The following is a 24,064-nucleotide window of genomic DNA, read 5'->3' as shown; positions in this document are numbered from 1 at the left end:
TCTATATCTTACAAAAGCTGTGAAAATAAAATTCGTATATATTAGTATTTCAAAATATCATAAGTGTTCCCACATTTGTGTTACTATGAATCACTAAGTCCAGAGCCAGCCAATGCAATTTTGGAACAACCACAATATACTTGGATTCAAAATGTCATTGAAAATTGACAGAGAATAAAATAGCAATAGCCTTATTTACCACTCCACAATGCTTTACAACACTCTCTGAGCACTCTAGAATATCAGCACTATTGTCCCCAACAATCTGGGTCCTCATTTTACCAACCTTGGAAGGATGAAAAGCTGAATCAACCTTGAGCCTGACAGAATCGAACTCCAGCTGTGGCCAAAGTTTGCCCGCGTATCTCAACCTGGCCAACTTGAAGATGTTGCTGCTGAGGAACTCTGGGAGTTGAAATCCCCACATTTTCAAGTTGACAAGTCAACCTTGGTTACAGTAACTAAAACAAGAAAAGTTAACATTTTTCATGTAATCACAGGTATAATCTGTTATTCTAAAATGTTAGTTTCTATTATATATACATATATGTGGTACATTTGTGCCACCATTGAGCAAATACTGTTACCAAACGAAGGAGTACTAGACAATTGACTCCAACCCACAAGTCTCTGTTCAAGTGAAACAGAAACACAAAAACATCACAGCAAAAACCATAAAGGAAAAAAAGAATAATATCAGAGAATGGATTCAGGAATTATAGTAGAATATGACTTTATTCAAATACTTTGAAGTATTTTTGTATAATCCCCCCAGGAAATCCACTGAGTTGATACTGGTTTTCATAGGACCAGTACTTTTAAATGAATCAGGAGCTTTGATAGAAAACAGTCCAATCCTACAGTATCTCAGTTCTAAAACAGATTATCCATTTAAACCGTCAGCTGGGAACTTTTTAGGTTACACATTATGTATCATGGGGATTTACAGCTGCTGCTACTTTTGAGAAAGTGATGAAAGCAGCACTGCACTATTACATCTTTTCTCACCTTTTGGACAATTACACCAAGTAATAATATGTACAAAGAGCTTGCATCACAACAGGACAGCACAACTTTTGACAGATTGACCCATTTCACACACAGGTCCCAGATTCCCACAGGTTCTTATGCTGTTTTGCATATTTTTACTGACTGTCCGAGTAGCATGATTCTTAGCCATTCCAATCCAGTGGAATGTTGGAAATAAAGTTTGGAAAGAAATCTTGAGATTCTCTTTATGAGCTGGCTAAATTCCCCCCAAAAAATGAACAAACAAGATCAAATTTGATGTAGGTGTTTGGTAGGCAGCAAAAGAGCATATGCACTAAATGTTGTGTCTCTGTACAGACATAGGCAACACAAGGAAAAAGTGAAATATTCATGTCTACTGCTGGTAAAAGGGGTAGAAAATACCCAGAACACATGCTGTGCTTGCCAATTCCCTGCCAATTTATTTTTTCCCATCCAATTGAACATTGGGAAGACATTATGTAAAGAGATTCATAAAATAATAAGATAGAAGAAATCTTATAGTCCAATTCCCTTCCACAGCAAACCGCTGTCTAACCTTTGTTTGATCCAATGATGTAGTAGCTATAACAGAAGGAAGCCAGCTATTCCAGTGCACAATGGTTCTCATGGTCTTGACATTTACTCATATTTTGAGTGTGGATCTATGTGTGTAGACAAGGGTATCCAGGGAGGCACAAGGACCCCCAGAAGGTCAGCTGGAGCTGGTGCAATGAACACCAGAGGGCAGGTGGCATGCACGCCAGAACACATGCAAGCCGGAAACCGGAAGATCATCTGCTTTTCCAGTTTCTGACATGCACGTATGCTTTGCGTGCATGCGCACTTTGGCACTCAGTGCTGAAAAGGATCACGCGGCGTCCCATTTTGGCACTCGGTACCAAAAAGCTTAGCCGTTACCGAAGTAGAGTTATCCAGATTAAAAACTTGATCTAGGACTCAGCATTCCTCACTAGATTTGGTGTGCTGTAATATGTCTATTTTTTGTTTCTAGTGTCACAAAAATCCTTTTCCCTTTCATTTTGGATAAAGGGATTGAACAAGATATTGCTAGCCATTTTGATCTCATGGGAACAATGGTAGCTATTGCAGATACAAAATGTGGGAGACAGGAGGCACAATTAGAAGAACTACACAGCTTTATTAAATATACTACATAAACTAAGAATATGTAGTTTAGCATAAAAATATATATTTAACATGTGGTGTTTTATCCTGGTTCCTTCTTTGATAGAAAGTCACATTATCATATTCATCATTTTCATGGATTTAAACACGTGTTACAAAAGCACAAAAGTTACCAAAAGATCTTTCATGCAAGGCAAAGCAAAATTCATGTATGAAGCTGAAGAATTCTTGACAGATTTTCTGCTTCAGCTGTGCTGTTTTGCCAAGGACAAAATTAACACGATCCTTGTTGAGGATCATATTTGTGTCAGAGGAACTAGATTTAACAAACCTAGAATCTATTTGACCAAATCCATTAGGCCATCTAACGTGCTTCCAGTTGCTGAAAAACCTGGCATTTTCTGATGCAATTGCCAAAATCCCCAGTCAGCATATTTGCTAGATTGTTCAATCCATATGGAAGGAATCAGATTAGAGAAAACTCTCTAATGCATACTATGTAGAAAATGTATTTTAAAAAGTGTTCTCCCCACCCCAGTGGAGAAATGTGTTTTCCCCTTCCAGTAGGGTAAAAATTATAGTATGTTTAAAACTTTATTGGCACTTAAGCATATTTTTCCCTGATTGAAGCAGAATTTGTGAAATAATTATATGTCCATGACAAAAGCTGCTAATGATTAGCCTTCAAGAACTGCTGTTGTTTTTCTGACAGTTCAGAAGCTGGTTTTGTTTATTTCAGGAAAAGGAAGCATCAGATCTTTTATGGACTATCCAAACTGAACAGACAGAATAGCAGTGCTAATTATCCATTTCCATCATTTCACTAAAGCTCTCACTGTAGAATAGACGACTTCGGTAACAATTTAGAATTCTAATTAATTCTTGTCAGCAAGTAATGCTTCTTTGAAGTAATAACATTCACTTTACTGCTCAGCACTAATATTGTGTCATAAAAGGTGGCAAACGCATAACCCAAGTAAAGAGAAAAGATTATATGGGACAGCAGAAGTGAAAACATCAAGTAAAGCAAAGAGATGTGTTGGCAAAAGGAAGAAAAATGTGAAAGAAATAACGGTCAGTATATCATAAATTCTTTTTCAAGTTTATTTTGCAAGTTGAGATGTCAGTGGCTCTCTCAAATGATTTTGCAGAGTTATTATTTCTTATGGAAATTAAATTTAAGTGAATATTTTATTTCTACAATTATTTAGGAAATTTCTGAGCCAAAATGGTGAAGATATGCTACAACAATATGTTTATTTTAATAGGTTGTCTCAATTTTCCCTAACAATGAAATGTTTGGGGCAATTTCCCTGAAAGGTGTGTAGCACAACATACAAAACAACACAAATATGTGTAAATAAAAGCTCTTTGTAAACAGCTTTCAGAAATTTATTTTCAAGATACATGTTATACACGCAAATGGGCGGCAGGGATGTTTATCTGCTCAATCCCAGCAAATGAATTCATTTCATTCCTGTCATTCATTTAGCAGTGAATTTAGATTGTTCCATAAAAGCTGTGGAGGAATTCCATTTACATACCTGCCTCTAGATATTTAGGGCTATTTCCTGTGCCCTTGATCAAACTGGCTGGACTAGCAGAATCCAAAACATCTAGAACAGGGTGTCAAACTCACATAATCACAGTGTTGTCACATGACATGTCCCCTTTGCAAAACTGAGCATAGGCATAGCCAGCATGTGACACATCCAGCCTATGGGCCAGGACTTGGCAGCCCTGATCTAGAACATTTGTTCAGGGCTACAAAAACCCAGATCACATTAAATGACAGCAATCTCGATGCTACTATCTAGTAGTGCAAATCTGGTAGCCCTATAAGATGTCTAGTAGCCTTACCCCCAAACTCTTCATATATTACTAACTAGGTCGGGTAGGAAATATTTGGTTGCTTTCTTACAAAAACATGCTTGTGATATCCACAACAAGCAAAAAAATCCTTGCCTAGCTTTGAAAACATCACATAATTTCTGTCAGTGCTGCAACGACCACAACTTTCTAGTTGTTTATTAACAACGATGTGAAGTTTTGCATAATTCGTTGCAGTGAAGATCATGTGCAGAAGATTGAAAAGGCCAAGTATCCAGTTTTTGGGTTAACACAGTTCCACAAGCGGACAGCTGGCTTCATTGCATGACTATGATACAGCTCAAATAACTGTCATGAGGCTGTCCCCACAAGATGTAATACCTAAGGTGGTCATTAAAACCAATGGGGGATTTGTTTATTCAAGATAATAGGACATAGATGGCAGATGTAATCTGACAGATCCATTCCTGCCTACAATATCATGTTACTCTATGAACAAGCACAACAAAAATAGCAAGATTTTAATACCAGCATTTTAAGCACTTTGATAAAGGGTTGCCACCTCCTAGAAATAAACAGCTGCAAGAAGAGAATGGTCATGCTATATCCCCACGGAAATGATCTGGAGGAAATTATGGATTTTGAGCATTTAATTTTCTTTGTGCAATGGTGATGGACAAATGTATATGATGGCCATAATGACACAAATATGAGATAATGAACTGAGTACATATTCAAACAAATATAGATATAGATATCTAGGACAACATAAATTTGTGAAAGGCACATTATTATTATGGAAGCAAGAATGTGCATGTGCAGTATATAACGTTATATACTGTAAGTATAAAAGATCTCTCTCCTCACCAACTTCTATTGTTATTGTGTTTAAAAAAAAGTTAATGATTCATTCAGAATGGGAAGTAAGCAAAATTAAGGGTACACTTTATCATGTCAAAACAGCAAAAAATAAGAGAAATAGCAGTCATTTAAATGAGAGACAGCAATAGAAGTACAAATCAAAATCAATTAATATTCAGCCATTATCCATAGTTTCAGGATAATTACACTATTCAACATGGTAATCCAATATGGGACTTTTTCTCTCTCTTTGAATTTAAGTCAGCAGAGATTCACTTCCCAGGAAAAAAAAATTAATCTGCAATCCTGCAATCCTATATAGATAAATGAATAAGCACTGATAAGACTTTACTGTAAATAGCAAGAATTAGAAATCTTCAGAAAAGAAATATAAGAAATTTTGGAATGTTGATGACATCTTAAAATTTAATTTTTTTCGTCAAATGAAATTCTCCTCTACCCTGCTTTTCATCATAGACATATGGTAGCACTGCTCTATTTAATTAGCATTTAATATAATTATTTCACTGTCTTTGAAACTTCTTAACATCCATTTTTCTGAACATTGTTTAATTGCCTCATTACTCAGTTTAAAAAAAAATCCACCTGTACCTATTATCTTTTTTGCAGTTTTTTGCTTCAATGAAAAAAAATACCTTACACATTAGGATAATCTTATAGTTTCATCTTAAACAAATGGAAGTAGGAAAAGTCCCATTGAATGAAGCCAGACTGGCTTCCGAGCCACTATTCTTAAAATTGGACTCTTACCCTTTAAGGCCAGATAAAAACTATCAAGAAAAAACAACTTTCAGCAAGAGAAGAAAACCAGATGCTCTCATTAAGAACACAGGATTCAAACACTGCACGTTTGCTGGTCTCTGGTATCACATCTGTTGTATTAGTATTCATATAAAAGCTTATTTTTATATTCAATAAGCTAAGGTCTACTTTCCACTTTCACTAACACAGCCCCATTGAATTGAGGTTTGAACATGTGCAGGCTACATCAGACTCTGGCTAGCTATATTCCTTCATTTATCTAGATTTATGCACTACCTTACATCAATATAGGATCACATTTAGCTTACTTTGTCAAGACTTTCTTTTATTATATGATTTAAAACTTGAGAAAACAGACATAATGAATCAAGTGTAGAAAGGTCAAAGCTGAGTGCTAAGCCCATATGTTTCACGGAGGAGCCTCAATTCAGTCTTCATCTCTAAGAAAGAAAGATAAAGGTCTTGTTTAAAACTCTTCTCACAAACTTATGAGAAATAGTATCTGAGCTAAGTAAACCCAGGGTTTCATCCGTTTAGGATTTCTTTCTGTGTTCAAAGTACAGCAAAATAGCTTTTAAAATTGTGGCTTTGCTGTCCTGATCTGCTCTTGTGCTTTTCAAGAAAAATGTTGTTTTAAGATAGCATTTTCTAATTCCACTAGCATGATAATACAATCAAATATCATGTATATTCATGAAAAAATATGAGCACCACTAGCCCAATTTCACAACCAAGCAAGGCCCTGGATGCTGTTGTAAAAATAAAAGCAAATATGTTTTTGTTGTTCAGTTGCTTAGTTCCTTCAATAATCTGTGACCTCATGGGCATAATTTTGCAAAGATAAGTTGTTAGTAGTTGATTTCTTGTATCTGTATCCTTACGTCAACATTGATAATATTTAGCCACTATATTTTTTGCCAGCTTCTCTTTCCTTGGTATCATATGTCCAAAATATCTAAACTTTTGCTTCATTTTAATGCTTCAGCCAAGCAACTTGCTTTTACTTCATTTATTATTGAATGTTTTTCTTATCCTTTTTCAACATTTTTTATAATATAATAATTCCATTGCATCCATTTTTCATTATTTCACCATTTTGAAGATCCATATATTATAATTGTGAAAACCACAATCTTGATAAAACATACCTTCCACTTTCACTTTAACGTTTTGTCTAAATTTGTCAACAGAGATATCTTTATTTTTCTGGATAAAGTCACAATTCTGTGAATTTCTGAGCCAAAGGAGATATTTTTCAACCACATATCTATCTATTTGTATTTGATTGGTGTCTACTGCTGACGTTTTTTAAATAATTATTGACCAACGTATCAGCTTTAGCATTTTCTTTTTTTCTACTTGGAGCCATAAATTATTAATATTTTTCATTTTTAGTCCTCAATAACCTATTATTTAATTCTGAGGGTATTAAAATTAATGAAATTGTAATAATCTACCTAAATTTAGTTTTATAACAGTAATTAATAGCTGATTTCCAATTTAAAAAGAAAAAAACAGGCATACCTACCTTTTACTAAAATTATTTTAATTGCTTATACAAAACCAAAAGAAAACTTTAAGGAAGGAGGGACAACTTGGAAGAGAGAAAAAAGAGAAAATTATTCTAAAATACTGTTCGCAACTTAAGCAACAATATATAAAATATAAAGGAAGGAAACTGAAGATGTCAGCATATGTTGAATTTTGTGTGTGTATATATGTTTAAATGAAATACTGTTGTGTTAAATGCAAACTGGATGGTTTCTTTACTTTACTTGAGTACATGAAGTTCTGTGAAGAAACCCTGCCAAGAAGAGTTCCCACAGTGAATTTCCAAACATCTTATTGTGAAAAGAACAGAAAGAAGCCTTTTCCCATATCACTGTTCTGAGTAAAGATTTCCCTGTTTGGAATCCCAGGAAAAAGAAACTGTAATAAGTAGGTCAGAGACCACTAATGTTTATTCGTTATTTCAGAAGAAAGATGGACTTTCATTGCCAAAAGTCAGCTATGAGGGGATGGGGGGGAGGGCAGAAGGGAAATATGTATTTAGCAAGATTAATCCCTATAGATTTAAGTACAAATTGGAACATTTTAACTGCCAGTTAAATTATCTGTGCTATGCTTTATTTCTTCTTCTTAAGGTCAAGAATGTGGCATTTGGTAAACAAGCTATTCAGTATATGATTAGGCAGAAGAGAGGAAGTCAGTCCCTGGAGATATGAATAAAGGTTATGGCTCCATCGTGTCAACTGAATATTGCTTTGAGTTTATGGAAGCAAGAGGAAATATTTAATTACAAAGACGCAGCTGGGTATTACAGTCCCATTGAGGTGAACCATGGAATAAACAAATCTGCAACCAATAAAACAAATAGCTCTGCAAGATTCATACTTGTTTCTCCACATCTTGCATATGTCAGGGTTTGTATGGATTTTCAATAGTGATTTACTCAACTTCACTATGGATAACACCCCTATTGAATCAGGTTCTGCCTGTATAAAAGGAAATGTTATACAACTGATATCCCAGCTAAGTGCCTTTCTTGCTGGATAGCATGGCTTAGACCAGGGGTGGCGAACAAGTTCGACAAAAAGAGCCAAAATTTTAAACTGTGAGAGTCAGAGAGCCACACCACGCAGTGACCTGCCAAAACAGACCCGGAAGCAATGTTCCCTCTAATTTCTTTTCGATGTGAGCAGAAAAGTATAGTGTTTGAGCGGCACATTTTCATGCCTGAGCACCCGAATTTTTTTCACAGATGTCACCTAAGACAACAACGAAATCAGTATTATTTGAAACTCAAAGTTATGTTTCTTCAAGGTACCCGCTTAATTCAAAGTGTTATATAATATCAGTATCACTTAACAACGCTCCTGCTTAGCAACCAAAATGTTGGCTCAGAAACTCTGGCATTTGAAGCACGCAACTCTTAAAGCTGTCAAGTTACAAGACCCTTGCACCCCTAACCCTTTAGGGAAAAAAACCCCCAGGGGTCTTCAAACCTGACAGCTTTAACACTTGTGGACTTCAACTCCCAGAATTCCTCCTCCAGTCATGTTGCAGCGACATCATCTGCGTGGATCTGCTCCATCTTTGCTTTCTTCATTGTGGGCAGGGCTTCTGCTGAAGATGCCGACAAGTACGAGTTGCCACCAGAATAACTGCTGCTACCTCTTCCTCCTCCTCCTCCAACAGAATCACCAGATTTGCTCCTGAGCTCAGCGCTGGGTTACCTCTGCCCCCTCCCCCTCCTCCGTGCTTTTGAGGAGCCATGAGGCTTTTTTTCCCCTGCTCCCCCCCCTTCCTACTGGCTCCTGCAGCCTCATGGCTCCTCAAAAGCACGGCGGAGGAGGAGGAGGGGGCAGGGGTAACCCAGCGCTGACTGAGCTCAGCTGCTCCGAGCGGAGGGGAGGCGCCGCTGCCAAGCGCGGAGATGCCAGCTGGAGCTTTGGCGGCTTCATCTCAGCTGCAGCGCCGGGCGGCAAATCCGGCAGTGCTGCCTGTTAGAGGAGGATGAGGAGGAGGTGGCAGCAGTTCTTCCGGTGGTGGTGGAGGCTTTGGGGCTTCACAACTAGCCTCAGTCGCCCCGTGCTCCTCAAAGCAAGTCTGGGGAAGTCCTTTGCAGGCGGCCCGTTTTAGCTGCCTGCAAAGGACCTCCCCAGCTTCCGAAAGGGAGCGCGCGATCCGAGCCACAGTATACTAAATAATGATAAGAGGCAAAGAGCCTCATTTATTTTGGCCGGGAGCTGCATGCGGCTCGCGAGCCGCGTGTTCGCCACCCCTGGCTTAGACCAATGATCACCAACTGGTGGTCCGTGGACCATTGGTGGACTGTGAGAAAATTTTGGTGATTCGCAGAAAAATTATTTGCATTTTTATATTGTAATAAATACTATTTATCTTTTTTTAAAAAAATCATACTAGTGGTCCGCGAGATTTAAAATTATGAATTTAATGGTCCCTAAGGTCCAGAAGGTTGATGACCCCTGGTTTTGACCATGAGTGTCAAACTCTCCATGTCACATTGCCATCATGTGATGTATTGTGTCACATTGCCATCATGTGATGTATTGTGTTTTTTCCCTTCACAGAGCTGGGGTGGGCATGGCCTGTGCATGATGCATTTAGCTCATGCACCACCAGTTTGACTCTCCTGGTTTAGACCATGGTGGAAGCTGAAGTCCTTAGGTCTAGAAGGCACCAATATGAGGAAACCTGGCACTGAGTTAAACATCTGCGTGCTATAAAGGCTGGAATTATCTACTTCTAAAGCTATCCTATGCATAAACAGACATTAACGTTAGTGCTCAAATCATCTGTGAATTTGTCCAATCTCATTGTTATCTCAGTTGGCAGTTATTGGCCGTTATTATCTAATGGCATCATATTGTATATTTTAACTATGTGAAAATAATAATTTTGTGTTATCAACCACATTTCTTCCCATCACGTTTCAGTTGCAACAATGTGTGAGAAGAAATAAAACTCCCTATTCATAGTTTCCATAGCAAGCATTCTTTTATTGCTCTATCATGTTTCCACTTGCCTACCTTAATTCCCAACAAAACTCCCCCATAAACACACTTTTTACAGCTTTTACAGCATAACATCCTTGTTGGGATGTGGCACTAATCTATATATAATATTCCAAACACAATCTCGTATAATATAATAAAATAAGAAGCAATGAGTGGAAACTAATCAAGGAGAGAAGCAACTTAGAACTAAGGAGAAATTTCCTGACAGCTAGAACAATTAATCAATGGAACAACTTGCTTCCAGAAGTTGTGAATGCTCCAACACTGGATGTTTTAAGAAGATGTTGGATAACCATTTGTCTGAAGTGGTGTGGGGTTTCCTGCCTAAGCAGGGGGTTGGGCTAGCAGATCTTCAAGGTCCCTTCCAACTCTGTTATTCTATTCTATATTACTACTATAGTAGTATAGTAATAATATTATTATATTAATCTAATTGATGCTTACTTAATCTTTCCAACTCCATCACAACTCTTGCTATGCAAGAGAAATCTGCAGAGAATATCCCCAACGAAGTACAATTAATGTTTATAAAACTAAAAACAATTACTCTGTACTTCCCTTGCTACCTTAATGACACTAATTGGTTCATTTCATCAAAAAAGAGAAGGTAAAGATATTGATATGACACTGGTTGAATTTTAAATGCTGATCTAAGTAATTTTAATTCCCTGATCAGAATTGCTGCCAACGAAGCTCCTCCAAACTATTAAAGAAATGGTTTTCTTAAACATTTTTATGTAATTTAGACGTAAGGTTACTGGACCTTTAGCTTACATTCTTGGATTAAAGAAAAGCTGCAACACTAAGAACTTTCCAATATGAAGTTCCAATATACATTTGTCTTCCCTGATGCCTTCTATTAGTGCTGTATTCATCTACTGAATTAATTAATTAAATGTATATGCCACCCATCTTACTGTCTAAACTGACCCAAAATATCACATTTTATTCTGCGACTTCTGGAGGATTTTTTTACTGGGGACACAACAGGAAATGGAACTCTGAATTCAGAATCACTTGATTGAGAAAGACAGTTATAGAAATTGCATAAATAAATAAATCTTGCAGTAGGTCCCAAAAGACCTGTGGATGAAACAACATAATTGCAAACAAGGCTAGCTCTCACTTCGACGAAATTCTGGACAAAAACCAATCCTGACAGGTCCTCTTGTCTTATCACTATTCCAAATATCAGTATGCAATAGGGTGTATCACCCAATTGATTTCTCAGATAACACAGCGTTGTCTAAAATGCAGTACATAAATACCTACTATTCCTTATTCTGATGGCAACTGCTTTAAATGATGTTTTATAATTGCATGTCATTTATTTATTTTACTATTTGTGCTGCTGTTGAACTAATTGAATGAACATCCTTATTAAACAAAAGAATCCTTCATTATTGGAGTCAAACTTATAGTTAATATATATGATAGCAAATTTGCAATCAAAGAACATTTTACTTGTTACAATTTGATTTAAAGTTGTTTTTTTAAAATATTCCACATATCAAATATATGTAGATTCTGTAGGTTCCACAGTAATGCATATGAAGAATCTTATTTCTTGGATACTGCCTTTTCCTAGGTAGTTATGTCAATAATGTACTCTAGTTTTTAATATTTATTTTGCACGGAGAGCAAACATTTTGTATGTTTGCAGAATTCCATTCAGTTTCACACTGCATGTTTGAAAGGAAGTGGGGTTGGGGGGATAGGATGTAACATATAACAGAATATGGTCCCTTCGAATAACAACTCCACTCTTATTCTACCAGTGGGTTTTAAATCTTCTCACCCGATCTTGTCACTTCATCCAGCCATTGCTCCTGCACTCATGCTTAGTCCAGTTGCCTCCAACTTTGTGGTAGACATTTTGCAATGCCTGTCTCCCCCACCGCCAGGTCAGAAAGCTAGGTTCTGGCTTTTGAGGAACCAGTTTCTTCCCTCTTGGCCATTAGAGATGCAGCTCTTTTTTCACCTTCTCTTCAAGAAGGCCCTGGTCTAAAAGACCCCCCAGCAATGGTTTGTCAGCCCTGGATTTCACAGGCCCCTCGGAAGCCGACTTTTCCAGTCTGTCTCATTGCAACCCTAGTCTCTTCTTAAAAGCCTTCAGTGATGGAGAACCCACAACTTCTGAAAGCAAGCCATTCTACTGGTTAATTGTTCTCACTGTTAGGAAATTTCTCCTTAGTTCTAGATTGCTTAGTTCTTGGTTCTAGGTTGATCAGGCAGTTATGAGGTACAACTGCCTGATCAAATCTCTTTTTGCCTTTAATATGAATGTGACAATCATATTAAATAGGGTGGTCCTTTGATCACATGTCCATGTCTACCATCTTGACTTTATTGTCTACTTAGCAAATGCCACTGGTTTTTGTTTGTTTTTTTGCAAGAGTTTTGAGCCTATATTTCATTTCGTTTATCAGAGGCAGGAACACAACATTGAAGATCTTTCTTGCCTTCTGTGGATGATTAGATCTGATTCATTTCAATGAGTCTTAGTCACTTTACAAGCAGTACCAATTGTCTTTTTACTTGCCTTTAAAAAGGAATTCTCTGATCAAGAGCCTGCAGTGCTGACCCTCTGCTCAAGCAAGCTTGAAAACTGCCTCTTGTAAAAGGTCACCTATCACATGTTAAACTATCTGGAGTTGAAGGTACTTCTCTTGCAATTAATGTTATCATGCCGCCAGATCACAAACAACAGACAGTGAAGAGGCCTTTTGTAATTTACATCATCTGTGAAGGCCATCTAGCACAGAAAACAAAACAGAGTTGTAAATTATGGTGAACTAGGTGGAAAAATTTCAGCTTAGGACAAAATGAGTCATCTTCTGTTTCTGTCCTCTTCAAGGAGATTTTATAAGCCTAGTTCTGAAAAATGTGGAAAGCTTATTGATTGGAATTCATGAAAATTTATGAACACTGCAAAATATACTAATTTTATGCAACATAAACAAAATTTTACAATCAGCAAGCAAAAGTGCAGTTGTAAGCAAGTAATTGGGGTCAATAATTTCATCTTGCTCTTAATTGATAAGTCTTTGCATACAGTTCATAAGATTAGTTTGAAGGGGGGTTTCATAGTCAATTTTGTAACAATCAATTTTGTGATAAAGCAAGGCCAATTTGTGCCTTATTACCATATGCTGAAATTAAATTAGGCACAGTCAATCACAACTCTCAGATTTGTATCTATATCTATATATAAAAATGTTTACAAGAGCTGCAAACCAGCCTTTTGATTAAAAATAACGTAGACAAAATAAAGAGGGAATTCAAACTCCAAGTCAGAGTACTAAAGGACATGACCAAATGTTCTCTTCTACTGTAAACCTAACACAATTTTGTTGAATTCCTTCCAGTTCTGAAAGAATTTCTTCTTAATGCACAATGACCCAACATAGAAAAGACTAACATGTATCAACATGCCCTGGGAATCAAAATCCCGAAAACCAGTCAAATCAGGATTGAAAAATAGGAAACACAAAGTAGTCAACCATATATTACCCTAGCATATACTCAAATTTGTGTAAATGTGGAATAGGATCAGAGGTGATATTCAGGCAGTTCTGACAGGTTCTGGAGAACCAGTAGCAGAAATTTTGAGTAGTTTGGAGAACCAGCAAATAGGCTGCTGCCTTCCATCCTCCCAGCTGATGTTTAGTTGCCCTGAACAGGAGAATAGAGCTGGAAAGTAGGTGAATGGGGTGGGGAGGGAATGGGGATTTTACAGTATCCAACTCCTGTGATACCCACAAAGCCATGCCCACAGAACCGGTAGTAAAAAAAAATTGAACTGAATAGAATATGAGCTTTCTTGCTTGTTGGCCACTCTGACAAAACCAAATGCTAGTCTAAACTAGTCCTTGGCCTGATCGAGAAGGGCTATTCTTAACATTTATTGAAAATAAACCAAGGAACATATGAGACTTACTCTTGGATACGTGTCTCTACAATTAGAGCCCTAGCAGCCTTACTAAAATCAGCTCAGAAAGCAGATTTTAAATAAAAATTCCATAGATTAGGACAGGATTAACAGGGCTGTAAATATATGTAGTGTATATAGATCCTTTAGCTTCCCAAAAGATTACAGATTATTAGTGACAGGGTAATAAACTACAAGATGCTAGATTAGTTTTAATGGTATTTTGCACAGCATTACTCCTTCAAGAAAAAGCTTGTTTTTATTTGGAGATAATTTCAAATTTCCCCACCCTACCAATACCCTGAGGAAAATGTTTGATATCTCCGTTCCCTCCTATTGCAATCCCTGGTGATTTCTTATAATGCATTTGGTGCTTATTAGATTTTCTTTAGGATTTCCAAAAAGTCACAAGGGAAGCCAATTTGTTTCGTGGAAGCTGTGGAATTGTTTTCATGCAATTTATTAATTTTTTAAAATTATTACACATAATATTTTCACCTTTTACTACTTCCAGGCTTCCCAGAGCCAATAAAAAAGCAAGAGTTGCTACTCTTTCTCATCAGGTGACGTTCATTCTACTTATTACTTAATCTGTTACCTTTTAGACTTCAACTGGAGGCTATGGCATCAGATACTCAACAATTTCTCTGTGGTAGATCCACAGAAGTAGTAGTTGATAGTTTAAGAAGATGTAGCAATTCCACTAAGACTTTACTCTGCAAGAAACTCTGTAATAGACACAAAGAAATATAGCCGTGTGAAATTCTTACAATTATGTGTTTGCATGCTTGTGGAATCTATCTGATGAGGTAGTGAGCTTTAAACAATGATAGAGAAGAAAGAATTGATTGTAAACCTTTATGCATGGATCATAATAATAAAGCCTACCCAGAGCATACATTAATATGTAGAAATTTGATATGTATGGTAGTGCATGCTGGATTGGCTCTATTCTTTTTAGGCAGTAGAATTCCCATTACCAGTGGATAGCTCACGTAATCCATTATCAGTTTGGTCTTTAGGCTGAAGTCTTCTGATTTTATTTAAAATGCAGCTGGGAGTTTTCTAGATTATCAATTGCAGACTTCATGATGCCATGAGCATGGACTATTCCTAAATTCATGAGTTTATACAGTTCATACAAAATTGACAACCAATCAGCACTTGCCTTTGTTGCCTGCAGCTGAGCTCAGAGAAAAGGCAGTTCATCAGAGTAAGTCCCTTTCTTTCTTCCTTTCTGCCATCATAAAAACAGTGAATTAATTGGTAACATTTCTATAACAAAAATCTCTTTCCATTCTATGATACTTAGGCTGATATGTAGGTTAATTTTTAATTGGCTACATAAACCATATATTATCACTAAAGGTGGGAGGTTGGATAAGCTAATAATATACTCCAATGAGATCCACAGGCTACCTCTTGAAAAAAATTGTGTGGTGGAAATTCCTGCTTAAAGATCTAATGTACTTATTGTTATGTAGAAAATCACTGGGACATTGATGATTTGGTAATTTCTCTGATGGTAAGAATTTAATTACATTTTTTTGTGTAAAGCTCACCTTGTTTCATTATTGCAACTGCATATTCACCTTTAAGAGTTCAAACTAACCTTATGTTAGATACCTCTATGAGTGTTATTATTTTTATAATAGAGTTATTTTGGCTGCCTTCAATGCTGGCGAGGGGTTGTTGGAGTTGAAATACATCTGGTTTAGAAAAATGGTTTTAGTGAATTTGGGAATACCAAAGTTCATATTGCTTAAATAGCTTCTAGAATAATCAGGATTTAGACAACATAGCAAAACCATATGTCCCTTACACAGGCATGAGGAAGAATTTCATTCTACCTTCAAAATCTTAAAACATAATTATTACAAAAAGTAAATGGTTGTGTTTCCACATTTATGAAATCACTATATGGTTTTGTCTGGCTTTAGCTTAAAATGTCAAGTGATTTATTCTGGGATTTACTCATTATGTTAAATTATGAATTAATTATCCATGGTTTATTAAATAAACCATCATTTGCTAAATTCAATCCTAAACTCACCACAACCATATTGAGTTTAGCAAATAGTGGTTTATTTAATAAACTATGAATAACTAATTCATATTTTTACACAATGGGTAAATCCCAGAATATCTTTACTAATGAAATATAGAAATGTGGAATGTAACTACTACTAGGATCATGTACAAAGCATCAATGGCAATATTCTTCAGATATGATTGACACGTCCCATTTTCTTTGATTAATAAAATATTTGCAAAATAATGTGGGCCCAGTTTTTGTGTATATGATTTATGCACAATTCTTTGAAGATAAAGTCCTAATAGCAATTGCATAATTCTGTTAACTCCAGCTCTCAGCAATTCTCTACTTACCATATTAATCCTGAAAATATTATGTCCTTATTTGGGCAGGCATTTGACAACAGGTTAATCTTATTTCAGAATGTTTTTTTAAACATGTTTTCAATGCTTTGTTGACATTTGTTTGGAGGGGTGTTCAAATGAAGTATGCATATATAGAGGACTGATCTGCTAGGATTAGGCAAGCTGCAAAAAACCCACCTCATTCCTAATAAATCATAAAATAAGTGAAGTTTCTGAAGTGTGAGCAAAATGCTCATGTGTAATCTTAATATAGGAAGTATTAAAAAGGAAGGAGTCCTTACAGCCTGGTCCAGTCAGAAGAAAGCAGACACAATGGCACCAATGGCCATAAGGGTATTCTTAGTACAGATTGCTATATTGATACACAATGAGTCAGACAGGAGAAAGTACCTCAGTGAAGTTACTAAAATAGGACATCTTAGTCTCCAAACTCTGAAGTTAGAAAGATAAAGTGTCCTTTGAGCTGAATTGAAAGGAGATTCTATTAATAATACAAAAATAAAGAGGTCTCCCCCAAGCAACATGGAAGCTTCTTCAAAGAATTCTCAGAGGCCTCTGGAGTGCATTCAAGAGCAATGCTGTAAAGAAAAAATAAGCTGCTGTTTCTTATCTTATCAGTGATGAGTTTTGACAATTCAACACTGAAAGTCTCTCCCCTCACCAAACACAAAACAGCAGGTTATGCCATGGATCAAGGTTTTGTACTTGTAGTAAAGTATTTTCCTATACCCTCTGAAGACTGAAAAGTAACTTTCCCTTCATTTTCTTTTTCTGATATGGAATTAGAAACATGATGCTCTACTATCTGAAAAGAGTTTATCTACAGAATATGTGATGAAAATTGGCAAATAATTCTCAGGGCAAGTAATTCTGTCCCATCTGAATTTTGATGGTTGAATAACACAATTCTATAGAAAACCTCCAGACTTTCAACAGAAACAGTACAGTACATAGCAAAAACCTCACACCGTAGAAAACCGTAGAAAACCGCAGAAAATAAGGAAGGAATAATAGAACAGAAAATTATGTGAGGATAATGAATTGTAAAACGCTTGTGTGGAAAACAGATGACTACTTCAAAACCATGTATCCTACTCTAGGACAATAATCCCCTCTACAAAGACATCCCTATTTTGAGGGGTTTTGTGTCCAGATTCAAGATTTGTAAAAACAAAAGATAATCCATCAACATTTACACTTGAAAGGTTATTACCATCAGCATATTGTACTGAATGATAGAAAGTATTTTTAAATTTATAAGTAGTTTAGTATACCTTTTTATAAGAATATAAGTAGAACCAGTTGGGAATTTAACTTTGTGAAATAATTAAAACTTTATTATGTTTTCCCAAATAAATATTATTTTTATAAGCATCATTACTTAAATTTTGCTCTGAACTCGTTATACACTATCAAGTTAAAGTTGAGCCTTAGTGATCACTTAGATTTTCTTCATTCTGCAAACTAAACAGCTACACACCATAATTACTCTTCATAGATGTTCTAGCCTCTGTTTCTATGACCTTTTTTTAACTTTACAGTATCTTTTAGCAGTACAGTGACCAGAACTACACTGTATTTCCTCCTTGAGTATGTTTGTATGAGAGAGACAGTGAAGCAAATTAAGATTTATTTGTCTCTTTGTCAGCTTTCTTTCTTAATTGCACCATTAGTGATGAGATATATTTTGGAAATGAAGGCAAATGTACATGTCCCAGGATAATGTTACAGGATTCATTCTGGGTCGGTCACCAGGAGCAGAGGTTTAATCTTCTGTTCGGACTCAAACTGGAGCCCATCCTCAGGGAACTACTCTCTAGCAGAAACTTCTGGTGCTGGTGACTGACCCGGACTGGATCCTGCAACATATATTTCAGAATCCCTAATTAAGGGAAATTCAGGTAATCCTTGTGTATGACACTAATGGAACCTGCCCATGACAGTCATAAGGCATGAAGATACTAAATGAAACGCGTTAAGTGAAAGAGCTCTCATCCTGGTTCTCCCAATGCATATATTAAACAAATGCATTGGTCATTAAATGCACATGGGGTGTTTCAGGGATGGCTGCCTTTGGCCTCTGAAGCATCACCACCACCACCATGAGATACCCTGTGTTCCGCTTCCCACCCTTGGGGTCCCTACAGTTACCTCCACCTCTCGCAATCCTGCACTTGCCTTCTGAAGTTCTACGAAGGAGACCAGTAGCTTCCTTTTCAGCTCATTGTGAGGCAAAGTAACTTCATTGTTCTCAGTGTCAGCACAACCAGGTCAGGTTACAAAATGCAGGCTTTTCTATCCAGCATGAAGAAGAAAGGTTTGTGCTTTTCACAGTAACTTGGCAAAGCAACTTTGAAAGAAAGAAGCTGCTTTGCTGAAGAAAGAAATACTCATGTGCAAATGCTATTTGTCAATTTTAGTCTGGCATTTATTGTGATCATTCCACAGCATTTAATAGACAAACTGGGACTTTTAATACTTCTTTGTGTCAGGGTTCCAAGTAACACCCTCAATGAAAGAAGACTCCGGGACACTGCAATTGTTAGTGGTGGTTAGTAGTAATAAGCTTCTGGGAGTGCAGCTAACAAATAGTCTAGCTTAGTTGCTTAACAGTGAAGCACTGGGCACAGCAGCAACTGCACTTCTGCATCATTTAAGAAGAGTACATCTTCCTCCCCTTATCCTATGCAGAGAGTGGTGAGAACAGCAGAAAAAATATTGGAAGTTCACTTCCTTCTATCCAGGACATAGCATATAAGTGCTGTTTGAGAAAGATCCATACTATTGTCAGGAACTTTACACATCGTTTTCAGGACAGTTTTCATTGCTCCCTTCCGGGAGGAAACTTCGTGGTATCCAAAGCAGAACAATTAGATTCTGTAACAGCTTTGTTCCATATAAGTGTTTTTTGTGAAGGCAACCTGATCTACCCAAATATGGGATGGAGCATACTGCTTCCACGTTCGTCTTTCAGCCCCAATCCAGGAGACTTCGCAGGCAGTCACTTTTGCAACAAACTATTTTTGTGTTAAATTTATATTTACCGATCCTTTATTTCTTTGTCGGTAAATATAAATTTGTTCCATATAGTATTAGACTTATTAACTCTCAAGGGTTATTCAAGATGGACTGTCATTAATATCAGTTTTGATGTCATTTTAGTATAACTTGATATGTTTTGTGTTCCTGCTGTTATGATATGGTTATTGTTATCCTTGGGATGGTGACATTGTTGAGTGGGTAGCATTCGTTCCTTCAAGACTGGTGCATCAGAATTTCATTTTAATGTCTCCTATTGTGGAATGTCAGCCCTGTGGAATGACCTCCCCCGTGACATCAGGATTATTTCCGATCTCCGCTCCTTCCGTGTACAGCTGAAGACCCACCTCTTTCAATTATCTGGCCTGGCTCAACCGTAAATTTTTTCTTATTCCTCCTGACAGTCCTTTAAAAATTTTTAAATTTTAAATTTTAAATTGTGTTATTATAATTGGGGTATTTTAACGGTGATTTTTAACTGTCTAATGTGATGTAACTTGTTACCTCCTCCGTGCATGTATGTCCTTGTATATATGTATGTTTATGTGTTTGTATATATGTTTTATGTTTTATATGTTCTATTGTACGCCGCCCCGAGTCCTATCTGGAAAGGGAGCGGCTAATAAATTCAAATTTATTATTATTTATTATTATTGCATATACAGCCGTAGTGGTTTTCAATTTTGTTTACTACCGTTTTGCTTGTGCACGCTCTCGCAACTCCTCTGCGCATGCTCCTGAACAGGAGTAACCCACCACTGATATACAGGTAAATGACAATAAAGATTATCTTACTATCTTATCTTAACATCAATACAGAACAACTAAGAAAATATTATACATCTTACTCATTGCTGAAAGTAAAACTATTTGCAAAGTATTCTGTTTACTCTCATACACAATTTGTTTACAACTTATACCACTTGATGATGCCACATATTAACAATGACAGTTTCTTAGCATTATATTTACATTGTTCAAAAACCATGCTTCCATATTTTAACTGAGAAGTTAACTGAGGTCACTTGCCATAGATGCAACTAAAGCTTAGTTTTAACACAAGCTTTTCTATGCAAGCCAGGATTTCTAATCTTGAGCTTCCACATTCCATTAGCTAAGAAGGATATGCAATATACTGACAAACAGGGATCTGGAAATATGACTGTGCTTGTTAACCTTTATTTTCATAACAACACTACTTTTGCCAATATGATACATGGTTGCTGACTCTACTATCTGTACACTGTGGTTATTTATTTTGGAACAGACTTTATTCTGATGACTGATGACTGAAAAGCCAAAATCTTGTTTGTGAGGTTATAAGTTGTACTAATGAAAACTGGTACAGTTCTCTTGATCTTCGGATATCCTGTACTATAAACCTAAGCTAGAATAAGATTTATGGAAGACTGCTGAAGCACAATATATTAAGAAAGGCTTTTTCTAAACAAAAACAAAACAACAATTTGCTAAAGTATGTTAACAGATCAAACACATTTCTGTAACTACTCTTAGTGGAATGACTGTATGGCGCTTTAGTGTTGATGTTTAAGATCTTAAATGTATATCTATTTGAGATAACAGACCCAAAATTCAAATTCTAAAGAATTTTTTACAAACACTTGAAAATAATATCTGTAGCATCCCTCACTGAAACCTCAATAAACATTAACAGAATTGGTAAGTAATTATATGCATCATCGTGGGCACTATCTCTGCCTCAATGGAGTGATCAGCAAAAATGGTTTCTGCAGACACCCCTTGCAGTTGAGAAGTCGTGTCTGGGATTTTGTCACCGAATTTAGCTGAGGCTTTAGCCTTGAACAAGATTGACTTGAAAAGGGAAGGCTGGAAAAGACCAGAGAACTTAGGTTTGGAAGGCATGCCTTTGTCCTCAGAGAGGCTTTCCTCTCTGATTTCTCCTTCCTCAGACTCAGAATCCATGTCCTCTTCGGACTGGGTTGGAGTTGAGCAGCTCCTGCTCCTGGGCCTCAACCACAGCTGGTAGTGCTGAAGGGACCACTTTAGGAGGCTGATTCTGAGGATGCTGAAAGGTAGCAAAAAAATATTCTGGTCCTCACAGACAACATAGCCACCAGGTCCCATATAAACAAGCAGGGAGGAACCAGGTAAAAGGCTCTGATGGATGCTGGAGGCCAAGAGACTGGGGCTTTGGGCCGAAAGGAACCTACTTTCTATAACGGCAGAGCATATAGCGGGGGTGGACAATGTCAGGACTGACTGGCTCAGCCGGACCGAGGTGGACATTTCGGAGTGGCAGCTGCAACCAGCAATTTTCCAGGCACTTGTGGAGCTTTTTGGCCGCCTGGATGTCGACCTATTTGCCACCCCGCTCAATGCTCATCTCCCGAGGTTTTACTTCCGGTTCCCATTGCAGAATGCGGAGGGGGTGGATGTTCTTCACTGCACATGGCCCTGGGGACTCCTTTATGTCTTCCCGCCTTTGCCCTTGATTTCAAAAATCACACAAAAGATCTTGCGGGAGGGGCGGAGACAGTGATGATTGCCCCACATTGACCTCAGTGGCCATGGTTTGCCGACCTCAGATCACTCTCGGTAGACAGACCCTGGAGGATCCCTCAGAAAATGGTTTCCCTCAGCCAGGGGTCACTGAAACATCCGGACCCTCAGTGGCTCAAGTTGACCGCCTGGCGCTTGAGTGGAGCTTCCTGAGGCAGGACAAATATTCCTCTAGTGTCATACAGACTACTCATGCTGCCTGCAGACCGTCGACAGAGCGCATCTACAGTGCTACATAGTGCTCCTTCTGCACAAGGTACGACATCGTGGACTTCTTTGGAAAGAATGCAACATCATTTCACATCCTGGCACTTTCAAATCATTCTGTGAAATGTGATTGGCATGAAGCAGTATGAGCATCTCCAACTACAATTCTGAAAAATTTGGAGTCATACAGAGGAGGTATTCACTCAGTTCTGACAGGTTCTGGAGAACCGGTAGTGGAAATTTTGAGTACTTTAGAGAACCGGAAAATAATCTGGCCCAGCCCCCACTGCCTCCCAGCTGATCTTCTTTTGTTGCCCTGAACAGGAGAATGGAGCTGGAAAGCAGGTTAGTGGGGTGGGCAGGGAACGGGAGCTTTGCAGTAATCTTCCCCCCAGGAGTGGGGAGGGAATGGGGATTTTGCAGTATCCTTCCCCTGCCACTTCCACAAAGCCACTTCCACAAAGCCACACCACAGCCACAAAGCCACACCCACAGAACTGGTAGAAAAAAAATTGAATCCTACACTGGAATGATACATTAGTTATACTCCCCCAAAAAAACCTCAAAACATGGAGGAAGCTTCAGCTGTGGTCAGCAGTTAATGTTGGAGCAAGATAATTAAATTATGTGGCAGTTCTTCAGCTAATTCTGGTAGCTATTGTTTGAGAAGACCTTAACCTACAGTCTGGAGGCTATAAGGATCTGGATAGGGAAAAACAGATTTAGAGTGAATCCCATAAAGATGAAACAGTTGTGAATTTAAAAGCCAAATGTGTTTAGAGATAGTCCTGTTTTAATTTTGGCAATACTGCACCTTCACTGGAGGTTTTTAAGAAGAGATTGGCAGCCATTTGTCCAGAATACTTCTTCAGCAGGAGATTGGACCAAAAGACATCCAACGTCTCTTCCAACTCTCTTATTCTGATATTTTATTATTCTGTTGTTATTCTGCTATTTTGTTAGGACACATACCACCCATAGGAAGAAAATGTTTTTTCTATATACACTATCTTCCAAAAGCCACATTCTAAAAATGGGCAAGGCAGATATATAAAGTATACTGGCTACTGATTAAAATTAACTGCCCAGAGTTATCTTGGGGTAAGATGGGAGGTCAATACATTTTATTATAAATAATAAAATAAAATTTTGCATTATGGCACACCATATATGTAACAGAATATAGTGTCTACACCTACTCTTTCTCACAACCCTGAGAAATGCATAAGTATACATGCAAACATCCACTGTCTTCCTATAAAAACATTTAAAAGAATAACACCTGATAGATTTGATAAGAGGATTTGTTCATTTTTGAAATTTATGTGATAATTGAACTGCAAAGGAAGAGAAGTAGAAGAGAAAAGAAATCTGGATGAAGCCTGGGCAAAGACCAGAGAAGGAAAAAACTGAGAAGCTCTGTGTAGATATTTAAAAAGGGCAAAATCCACAAAGCAAGCAAAAGGATGAGCCTTACACTTTTAAGTTGTACTGGTAATTCATCTTTAAAACCATCCATGCTTTCAGTAGCAATACCTGCAGCCAGTTCTACATCAGTGGTGGGATTCAAAAAAATTTACTACTGATTCTGGTGTGTGATGGGCATGGCGTGGCAGGCTTGGCAGGGGAAAGATACTGTAAAATCTCCAGTTCCTCTCCACTCCAGGGGAAGGTTACTCCAAAATCCCCATTTCCTCCCAATCAACTGGGACTCGGGAGGCAGAGAATAGATGGGGGCAGGAGCAGTCAGAGGTAGTATTTACCCGTTTTCTGA

At 37.4% G+C, this 24,064-nt stretch overlaps 1 long non-coding RNA gene across 1 annotated transcript; it reads right to left on the bottom strand.

Annotated features, from left to right (window-relative positions):
- Nucleotides 1-98: 98 nt before the first annotated feature.
- On the bottom strand, nucleotides 99-15,398 carry LOC309392358. Its single transcript, XR_014175430.1, has 3 exons — nucleotides 15,272-15,398; nucleotides 14,702-14,831; nucleotides 99-461 (listed from the first exon to the last, which is right to left on the bottom strand). It is a non-coding gene; the product is annotated as an uncharacterized lncRNA (long non-coding RNA).
- Between the last annotated feature and the right edge of the window lie 8,666 nt (nucleotides 15,399-24,064).

The sequence above is a fragment of the Natrix helvetica genome (assembly GCF_964273705.1).
Source record: "Natrix helvetica genome assembly, chromosome: 5".
NCBI classification, from domain to species: Eukaryota; Metazoa; Chordata; class Lepidosauria; order Squamata; family Natricidae; genus Natrix; species Natrix helvetica.
Note: the sequence above shows the minus strand (reverse complement) of the source record. Positions and strands in the feature narration are given on the sequence as shown.